Here is an 11,235-nt window from a genome sequence, read left to right on the forward strand (position 1 = left end):
TCTCCAGCATAAGTTGTCATCAGTGTTTTTGATCTTGGCCATTCTTACAGGTGTAAGATAAAATCTCAGAGTTGTTTTGATTTGCATTTCTCTGATGACTAAAGATGTTGAGCATTTCTTTAAGTGTCTTTCGTTATAGATTCCTCTGTTGAGGTCTGTACTCCATTTTTTTATTGGATTGTGTGATATTTTGATTACCAATTTTTTGACTTCTGGGGGTTTTTATGGGTTAAAGCTGAAGATCAGAGAAACAGAGCAGTAAGTCACTAGAGAGACCTTTTACCTCTATCAATGCTCATACTGAAGGGGCAATCTTCAGACTGCCTAGACTTCACTGTGTCTCCACCAAACTTAAGACTTCACATACCAGTGAGTTCCTGTCTTTTCCCTTTTACATTCCTCTCTCCACCCGGGCATATCACTCCTGTCTCTACCTCCCTAGTGCTGGGATTAAATGTGTCTGACTCCCAAACACTGTGATTAAAGATATGAGCCGCTACCATCTGGATCTGTTTCTGGATGGATCTTGTGTAGCCCAGGGTAGCTTTGAACTCACAGAGATCCATCTGCCTCTGTCTCCTGAGTCCTGGGATTAAAGGTGTGTGCCACCAGTCTCTGGTCTCTAGTGACTTACCTTTGGACTCTGATCTTCAGGCAAGCTTTATTTATTAAAATACAAATAAGCTATCACTACAGTGCAGTGGTTTGTCATCAGTAAACTGATTCATTCTAATGCCACAGGATTCCTACTGTGCTCGACATGGTTACATATTGCTTCAATAGTTCAAAGAGGATAGGGTCAGATCTGAAGGTTCATCTGGGCTAGTGGGAAATTGATCTGGAGATTATTGCAAATACACCAAAATAAAACCAAGGTATTATGAATGACAGCAACAGGGACAAGCTCTTCTGATTCATTCTCTAAGATGTCGTGGGCTTGTCAGAACTTATCTTGCCTTTACTTTTTCACCAAATCCACGCCAAACTGTGGTTTGGATTCATTGGTCCTAGTATCTATCCATACACTATTTTAAAATATATAAAATTCTGATGTCTGTTGATGTGGGATTCCCCTCTGTATGCTGTAAATGTGTTTTGTTACCATTGATTAATGAATAAAGCCGTTTTGTCATACGGCAGGGCAGAATAGAGCAAGGCAGAAATTCCAAGCAGAGATAGAGAAGAAAAGTGGACAGAGTTGAGGAGATGCCATGTAGCTGCTGAAGGAGACAGGCACGCCAGAACCTCACCTGTAAATCATGAGCCTCGTGGTAAAATACAAAATAATAGGAATGGGTTAATTTAAGATGTTAGAGTCACTTAATAAGAAGTCTAATCTATTGGCCAGGCAGTATTGTAATTAATATAGTTTTGTGTAATTATTTTGGGTCTGGGTAGCTGGGAAATGAACAAGCAGCCTCCGTCTACAGCCTCTCAAATACTTTTTTTTTTTCAATTAACTAGTAAGACCATCCCCTTCCAGTTTTGTGCATAGCATGTGCCCACCAGATCACCACAGGACAGTAATATAAATCAGAATTGGCACTCCTTTTCCAAAAATGCTTAATTTTTAGATAACACTATTATCCTCATTGCCTGTACAGTGTATAATGTACTGACAGAAAGCAAGCAACATCAAAGACCATATTTCTACTGGAATTACTTCTCCCTCCCATAATTGTAGAAGCAAAGCTGAAGTTTAGAAAGCATAACTTTAGCAGGATCTGTTCCACAGCTCTTTAAGTTTCCAACCCTGAAAGCAGGTGGTGTGCATTTGCTTAACAACCAGGTTTACAGTAGAATATCACAAGGCACTGTTGGACAGTATCCATTTTTGCTCCTTATTTCACTCAAACAGTACAGGAGGACTAAAAAAATAGACAAATATTTTAGAAAGTTGCTACCAGGTAGGACAGAGAGATAATAAATTTGCCTTGTTTTCTGAAAGAACGGAATTTTCTGTAAATTAGTCTAGCTGTCTTCGACAGCTTTTAACCTGAAGTTACTGGCGAAGATAAATGGAAATTGCATATGCCTGGGGTTGATCTGTTTCCCCTCATCCAGAGTTTCATTCTGTGGAGAAAGGTACTTCTCCCATCAACAACCTAAATAAATAAACAAATAAGCTTTTCAAGGGTCATATTTATTCAGATGTTCATCAAGTCAGATGCTATCAATTCTTCCTGCAGATGAGATGGATGTAATACAACGATTAAGACATAACTGAGATTTTAATTTTAAGGTAATGATATAGATATTCATAATTTGAGTTCACAGTTAATAAGTCATTGCATTTTCATTTCAAGTATTTTACATCTCAGTATACCACTGCAATACTGGACACTGAACTGGGGAGAGATGCTAGGACTCTGAATGCTTAAACTAAGCTCACACGTAACCTGATATACAGACTGTTAAGAGAAAGAGTCACAAAATTCTACTAAAGCATAAATACAGTCATTCTGAAATGCAGTCACCATTGAATATGCATTTGCTTGGACTATTTCATGCACCAATTCCTGTTAATCATTGGTGATTTCCACCTTTCATAAGAACTCTATCTAGATTAGCTTTCGTAATTTTAATTTGAGAGGTACTTCACTTTCTTGGCTCAATTTATCTCTAGGTTCTAAATTTTGGTTTTTGTAGTTACCATCGATGAGATTCTCTTTAAGATTTTTTTTGCCAATAATATTACTGTGTTGAGTAGTGTTTTTCAGCTAGATGCAAACTAGAGTCACCTTGAAAGAGGTAACCTCAACTAAGGAATTGTCTCCATCAGAATGTCTGTAGACTCATATCTGTGGAGTATTTTCTTGACTAATAATTGTTGTAGGAAGGCCCAGTGCACCTGGGCAGTGCCACCTTTAGAACAGTGGTCCTGGGTGATATAGGCAGGCTGAGCTAGCCATGTAAAGTAAGCCAGGAAACAATATTCCTCTATAACCTTTGCTTCAGTTCCTGACTCTAGGTTTCTGCATTGAGTTCCTGTTTTAGTATCTCTTGTTGATGGACAATTACCTGTAAACTGAATAACTCTTTTCCTCCCCAAGTTGCTTTTGTCAGTGTCTTATTACAGCAACAAGAAACCTAACTAGAACAGAATCATAAGGGCTTAGGTCCACTTTACTTAAATTTTCTGATTTGTATCCTGCCTTTCCTGATTTATTTGCATCAGTATGGAATGTACAGTCTCCAGATATTGGTGTTTCCCATACAATATAAGGAAGGATTCAGCTCGTTCTCTTTATAAATTGAATTCTTTTGCTTTTAGGATATTTGTTGTTAATCTCTCCCAAAAAATTAATGCAAGCTCTTTGCCAGGGAGAGTTCACTTTCTTCCCATAATCTGTCTATTCCATCATTATTAAAAGGTACTACAATTTCTGCTGGTTCTATTACTGCTAATTGATGAGGTTTCAATTTTTCTTTTAGAATTAACCCAGAGATATTTCCCACATACGTTTTTAATTTTTTACTCAGTTTATATGGTAAAAAAATCCATTCTGAAATAATCTCTTCCCTCAGCATCAAATTTCCTGTAGGGGAATGCTTATATGGTAATATGAACAGAATGCAGTTAGGCTTTGGATCCAAACCATCAACATGTGCATTCTGTAATTTCTCTTCAATCAAAGCCAATTCTCTCTCAGCTTCAGCTGATAATTTCCTGGGACCTTTTAAATCCTTATCAGCTTCTAAGGTTTTGAAAAAATTTCTCAGTCCATCAGGTTCTATCTCAAATGTGGGCATAGATCAGAAATATCTCCTAGCACTTCTTGAAAGTCATTAAGAGTCTGCAATTGCCAGATGGTGGTGGTGCAAACCTTTAATTCCAGCATTTGGGAGGCAGAGTCAGGCAGATCTTTGTGAGTTCAAGGCCAGCCATGAAAGCTAATTCCAGGACAGGCTCCAAAGCTACAGAGAAACCCTATCTTAGAAAAAAAGAAGAGTCTGCAATCAAACCAGGCAGTGGCTGGCACTTGGACAGGCACTTAGGAGACAGAGGCAGGTGGATCTCCGTGAGTTCAAGGCCAGACTGTCCTACAGAGTGAATTCCAGGACAGAATCCAAAGCTACACAGAGAAACCCTGTTTTGAAAAAAAAAGAAGAAAGAGTCTGCAATCGATATTTCCTAATTTGTACCTTTTGGGGTCTAATTTTTTGTAAACACATTTTTTTTTGGTTTTTTGAGACAGTGATGGAGAAAGGTCACTTGTTAATAAACAAACTGCCTTGGCCCATTTGATAGGTTAGAACATAGGTGGGTGGAGTAAACAGAACAGAGTGCTGGGAGGAAGAGGAAGTGAGCTCAGACTCGATAGCTCTCCTCTCTGGGGCAGACACGATGCATAGAAGAGAAGCATAGAAGAGATTTTCAATGTGGAGCAAGGGCTTTTTGTACCCAGAACTAGTAGGATGCATGTTCTAAAAAGACTGGAGAGATCACTGAGTTTTCACTCCTGGCCAATATTTATGCTTACTGGAAGAAGGAAACAGATGCCAAAACAGATGCTAAAAACAGACTGGCTAAGTGATGACCGAGTTCTCCATGACAGAGCCAATTTGAAAGATCTCTTTTCCTTCCTTCCTTTCTTCCTTCCTTCTTTCCCCTCCTCTCTCTCCCTTCCTATCTTCCTATCTCTTTTTCTTTTTCTTCATCACTCCCTCTCCATTTATGAGTTGTTCAAAATAATCTGTCAACCACTAGCTGACCATTAATGTGTAGATTAGAATTTAGAATCACCATAAAAACATGCCTCTGGGTATGTCCATGAGAGTATATTCATAAAGTTTTAAATAGGCAAGGAAGACTCACCCAGAATGTAGATGACACCATCATGTAGGCTGGTCCCAAATTGATAAGAAAGGAGAAAGTAAAGTCAACACCAACATGTCTCTCTTGGCTTCCTGACAGCAAAAGTAATGTGACGAGACACCCTCATGCTCATGAGTTCTTTGCTGTGATGGACTCTGTCTCCTGGAACTATAAGCCCTAATACTCCCTTCCTTCAATAAGTTGCTTTTGTTTGGTATTTGAACACAGCAAAGAATAACTCATATATTAAGTTTGAGGGTAGCTTGGGCTACATAGCAAGCTCCAAACCAAATTATGCTACATAAAAATGATATTTTCTCAAAAAAAAAAATGGAGTGGGGGTTGAAGAGATGGCTCATCTGTTAAGAGTACTTACTCTTCTTTCAGAGGGTCAAGGTTCAATTCCCAGCATCCATCTAGTGACTTACAACCATCTATTACTCCAGTCCCAGAGGATCCAACACCTCTTCTAGGTGCTGAGGCATCAGAAATGGATGAGGCACACAAGTTTTGCATGCAAAACACTTATACCAATTTTTTAAAAGTCATTGTACAGAACCAGTAACCCACAAGAAGCAGCAACAGAAAAACCTCAGGGAATGAGAAAAGTCTCAAAATAACTACATTATAGTTTGAGGGGGTAGCTCAGTAGTATAGTGCTTGTCTAACATAAATAATGAGACTCTGGGTTCTATCGCTAGGATAAAAATACAAATACAGTATCTTAGGCTGAAATAATCAGAAAAAAGATGTTAAACTTATACAGTTTTCTTTTTTGTTCGCAACCCCCCCCCCGGGACAGGGTTTCTCTGTGTAACAGTCCTGGCTGTCCTGGAACTCAATCTATAGACCAGACCAGGCTGGCCTCAAACTCACAGAGATCCACCTGCCTCTGTCTCCTGAGTGCTTGGATCAAATATGTGCACTACTAATGGCCAGAAAATTACCCAGTTTTCAACTAAATTAGTGAGGCATTTAAAGAAATAAGAAGGATGGTTTAGTGATTAAGAACATGTATTGCTCTTGCAGAGGACACAAGCTGAGTTCTCAGCAGCCAAGTCAGCCGCTCACAGACACCTGTGACTGCACCTCTAAGGGATCTTTTACCCTCTTCTGGCCTTCACGGTTTGTGTATGCATGTGCACAAACACAGACACTCACACACAATTAAAAATAAATCTTAAAAGAAGAAAGAAACAAAAAAAGGTGGTCTGCTTTCAGGAAATAAATGACATAAAGCAGGACAGGATGACAGCTGAGTAGTCATTTGTCCACTAGCACCCTAAATAAGCAGTTAGCCACACAACAACTTACCTCTACAGAGGCATAATGAATCGTTGGGAGGACACGGAGCCTCCATCTGTTCTGCTAAAATACAAAGACACTCTGAATTGTAGTAGTAGGAGCGGCGGGGCTGCATCCCCAGCACCCGGCTACCCACATGGCTAGCTTATGCCCCGAAATAATTACACGGAAACTGTATTCTTTTAAACACTGCCTGACCCATTAGTTTCAGTTTCTTATTGGCTAGCTCTTACATATTGATCTAACCCATTTCTATTAATCTGTGTAGCCCACAAGCTGGCTTACCAGGAATGATCTTAACCTGCATCTGCATGGCGACTCACTGACTCAGCTTCTTTCTCCCAGCATTCTGTTCTGTTTTCTCCACCTACCTAAGGGTTGGCCTATCAAATGGGTCTAGGCAGTTTCTTTATTAATAAGAAATCACTCCCACATCAGAAGGTAGCAAATAATCACTTGTGTTGTCCTTCCCCCAACTCCAAAGAGCCCATTTTGGAGATACATGTCTGGTGAGGGACCATGGTCTGTATTCTGTCAATTATATTTTAAATAAACACTGATTGGCCAGTAGCCAGGCAGGATGTATAGACGGGACAACCAGACAGGAAGTAGAGGTGGGTCAAGGAGAACAGTAGAATTCTGGGAAGAGGATGCAGTTGTGGGCCCAGACACAGAAGAAGCAAGATGTGACTGCCTCGCTGAAAAAAAGGTACTGAGCCATGTGGTACTACTAGAACGATGGGCTAATATAAATTATAAGAGTTAATAAGAAGTCTGAGCTAATGGGCCAATCAGTTTATAGTTAATGTAGACCCCTGTGTGATTTCTTTGGGACTTAATGACTGTGGGAACAGAGCAGGACAGAAACTCCTACAACACATATCTCCAGGCAGATAGAGAGAATTAAGCCTATGTCTTAGTCTTGAAACCTAGACCCCAGACCTCTGTGACACGTAGGTAAATCCCCATCACTCCTGTCATCTGAGCCACTGGAACTGAAGAAGGAAAGCTTAAAGGATATTTTAGTAACATGTGACTCTTCTTGGTTTGGGGTCTACACACCCTACTTCTAATAATACTCTTGGCAGCCTAGCTCCCTCACTCACATGAACTAAACACATACACACCCCACTCTGAGCAATGCACTTAGTAACCTGTTGCATGTAGCTGCACACCCACATTTCAAACAATTTCTCCTTTCTTAATAACCATCAAGTTTGGACAATTTATTTCTCAACATATTCCCATTTATGTCAAGGTACAATTTATGTATATGTATCCATGATGCAGCCTGAACTGAGTTGGGGTACATGCACAATAAGACAAAATGGTGTAAACTTTAGGAGAGAATCCTGTTTACCTTCTCATGCCTATGTATAATTGAACAAGCATATAATTGAAATCAGATGTATTATGGGATGGGACATAGGAAGTAAGCAAAGATGGATATAATCTAAGCCTATCAATCAAAATAGAATACTCTGTAAATTATATCCATAGCAACCTCCCCTATCCCTTGCTTTTAATTTTTTCAAGTCAGAGTCTGGCTATCCAGGAACTCCTTATGTAGACCAGGCTTTTCTTAAACTCAAAAAGATCTGCACAACTATGTCCCCTGAATCTGGAATTAAAGACATGTGTCACTACATGTGACTGCAAACTGCTTCTCTTGAACTTCATGAAAGGAAACCCCAAATAGTAATAGGGGTCTTTCGGTATCTTCAACTGTGACCTCTGACTCACCTCTCCCTTGCAGCCATCCGGATATTTTCTACTGATTTGCTAAAGCTAAAAATAAAGCTCCATTGCTACTTTTGCAAATATATGTGGGCTTTTATTTTATTCTTGATTAAGAGACCAAGAACTTGAGAGCATCTGATCCCAAACACTGGTAGCTGGATTGTGTTAGGCTAGGCAACAGAGAGCAGCCACTATCCCTCCTCAACCTCCACTGGCACAGGTGATCACAAGACTCTGGCAACAGAGGAGCAGGTAGAAAAGTGAGCACAGGACTTTGACTTGGAGCCAGATATGGGATTAAGGCTGTGTGCCCTTTGGGACAAACCGGGAAAAAGGAAAGAGAAATATGTCTCCATTTCCCCTTCTCTGCCTTAAGTGCCTCCTCTCTTTCTTAGTTACTACAACACTAAAAAGTGGGTTCTGGAGTACACCAGTGATGACAGCCAAGCTGTGTTCATGTATAGAAATACAGAACATGAGGGCTGGAGAGATGGCTCAGTGGCTAAGAGTATTGACTGCTCTTCTAGAAGACCCGAGTCAATTCCCAGCACCCACATGGCAGCTCACAACTGACTGTAACTCCAGTTACAGGGTATCTGACACTCATGGAAAACACCAATGCACATACAATTGATGGGGAATCTTGTTAGCCAAACATCTTTAAGAGGTGGGTCTTAGTTAAGTCATGGCTTCGCTGGGACCCAAGGTAAAATGTGTTCACCTCCAGGTGCTCGCTCTCTCTGCGCCTTTTTCCACAGGACATTACTGTGCTTGGATTTCTCGTTTCCTGTTTTGTTTTCCCCCTTATAATAAATAAAATATAATTGTTTTATCCTTAGCTAGCCTGGTTATTTCAACACTTCATGCTTAACATATTTATACTGATACAAATAAATCAGGGAAGGCAGGTTACAAATCAGAAAAATTAAGTAAAATGGAACAAAGCCCTTATAATTCTGTCCAGAAGGCAGAATTATATGGTATTCTTATGGTACTAAGGGATGTTAAAGAACCTCTCAATATAGTTATTGATTCACAATATGCAGAAAGAGTTGTCTTGCATATTCAAACCACTGAATTCATACCAGATGATACGGAACTGACTTCATTATTCATTAAAGTGCAAAACATAATCAGGAAGAGGCTTTGTCCTATATACATAACACACATCCAATCCCATACGGGTCTGCAAGGTCCTCTAGCACACAGTAATGCAGAAATTGATCGATTATTGATTTGAAGTGTGTTGCAGGCCTCAGAATTTCATAAAAAAACATCATGTCAATAGCGAAGGTTTAAAGAAAGAATTTCCTATTACATGGCAACAAGCTAAGGAGATTATAAAGAGATGTCCTACTTGCTCTTTCTATAACCAAACACTGTTGCCTGCAGGGAGTAACCCAAAGGGTACTCAAAGGAATAAAATCTGGCAGATGGATGTGTTTCACTTTGCAGAATTTGGTAAATTAAAATATGTGCACCACACCATAGGCATGTATTTAGGTTTTCAATGTGCAACCTCCTTGAGCTCAGAAAAGGCTGATTCAGTAATCACACATTTATTAGAAGTTATGGTCATCATGGGTATTCTTGCACAAATAAAGACAGACAATGGTCCGGCATATGTATCTAAGAAAATAAAATGGTTTTTTTGCCTATTATAATATAAAGCACATTACAGGTATACCAAATAATCCTACAGGTCAGGCAGTTACAAAATGATCAAATCAAACTATAAAGGATGTGCTAAACAAACAAAAAGGGATGGAAACTCCCCTCAGAAATAGATGGCATAATGCTTTACTAACCTTGAATTTTCTTAACACTAATGAGAAAGGAACAACAGCAGCAGAGAGATATTGGATAATGAAAAAAAAACTTCTAAATTGAATCAACCAGTGTATTTCAAGATGTGTTGACCTCACAATGGAAACCAGGAGATGTGCTACATTGGGGAAGGTGTTTTGCTCTTGTTTCCACAAGAGAAGAAAAACTATGGATACTATCAAAATTAATAAAGATTTGCATTAAAAAGAAAAAAACTCTTTAAAAAGAGAAATGACAGCTCCTGCACAACAGTGACAACCATACAGGCCCAAGGAAAGCATATAGGGTTGGGGCAGGGAGCTGCTCTTTTTTTTTCCAAAGGAAAATGGGGTTTATTTCACACAGTATCTAAAGAACGGAACAGACCAAATGCACCCACTGGTGGCAGCAAGTCCACAACCCATTGCGTAAGTCCTTCCAGCCTCAATCAGAGCTCTTCTCATGTTTGCTCAAGGATATTTCTTCATATGCATAGATGTGACTTTCCCAAAAGTCTAAGAGGTGGGCAGGCAAGCGGGCAGGCGGACAGGCTTCAGTCATTGGTTTCAGGATCCGTCTGTGCCATGTAGGCATCCAACTCAGCACCCAAGTGTCCTGTAGGATTGGACATGTATGCATCCAGTTCATCGTCCATCTGCTCCTTGGTCAATACAGGGTGAGTGAGGGCACCTCTCCCTTGACTTTGGCCTCCACAGTCCCCTCTTCCCCGATCTATCACAGCCCGACCTCTACCACCGATTCCACCACGATCCATAAACTCCACGCTCTAGGCCCCCTCTTCCAGGACCTCCACGACCTGGAACAGAGCCTTTTCTTGAGTCCATTTGGGGGCAGCTAAGGCTTGTCCACCTCGGAGGAGCACGCTTTGACCTTGGAGCTACAGCCCGCCCCTAAGCAGGCTTCTGGTGGCAAGTGCCCCAAGTAGTCCTCCTCCTCGGGGCACACATCTGGGGATTATGGGTAGGCCTTGTCCTCCAATTGCTCCCCTAGCCAGGGCACCTTTGGGGTAGGCCTAATCGTGCCTGGGTGTTACTCTTCTTATCCAGGCGCTGCTTTAAGCTCTGCTTAAGTTTTAATGCTGCCTGGACAGAGGGTCTATTCTCCATCTGCTGGGCCCGGCTTCTGTTTCTGCCACTGGCTAGCTGCTGCTGCTCCATCGAAGCCAGAATATTCACTGGAATCGGCTGTTTGTTCTTCAGCATACCAGTAAAGCGCTCATTTAGAGACTTGGTGGTTCTTTTCAGCACCACTTTCATCGCTAACTGTGCAGCCATCTTCAGATCCTGAAAATCGAAGGAAATGGACGCCAGCACTCCCGTCGCAGGGAGGCTGCTGCGGGGCAGGTTGGCTCACCAGGACCGCTAGGGTTAATTTGCTGGGCGGTTGGCTTAGGTGCTTGCCTAAACCGTATGATGCTAAGCTCACTCCTGGTGGCTTAAGTATCTAGTCCACCGATCCTTCTGCTTTTCAGGCCTGCCCTTTCTTTCCTTTCCTTTGTGCCAGTGGGCACTGCCAACTCCTGCTTGCTACCTCCAGGAATCTCA

At 41.0% G+C, this 11,235-nt stretch overlaps 1 pseudogene; it reads right to left on the reverse strand.

Annotated features, from left to right (window-relative positions):
* Window positions 1-10,223: 10,223 nt before the first annotated feature.
* Window positions 10,224-10,965, reverse strand: LOC101993789 (annotated as a pseudogene).
* Between the last annotated feature and the right edge of the window lie 270 nt (window positions 10,966-11,235).

This window comes from Microtus ochrogaster, unplaced genomic scaffold (genome assembly GCF_000317375.1).
Source record: "Microtus ochrogaster isolate Prairie Vole_2 unplaced genomic scaffold, MicOch1.0 UNK65, whole genome shotgun sequence".
NCBI lineage: Eukaryota > Metazoa > Chordata > Mammalia > Rodentia > Cricetidae > Microtus > Microtus ochrogaster.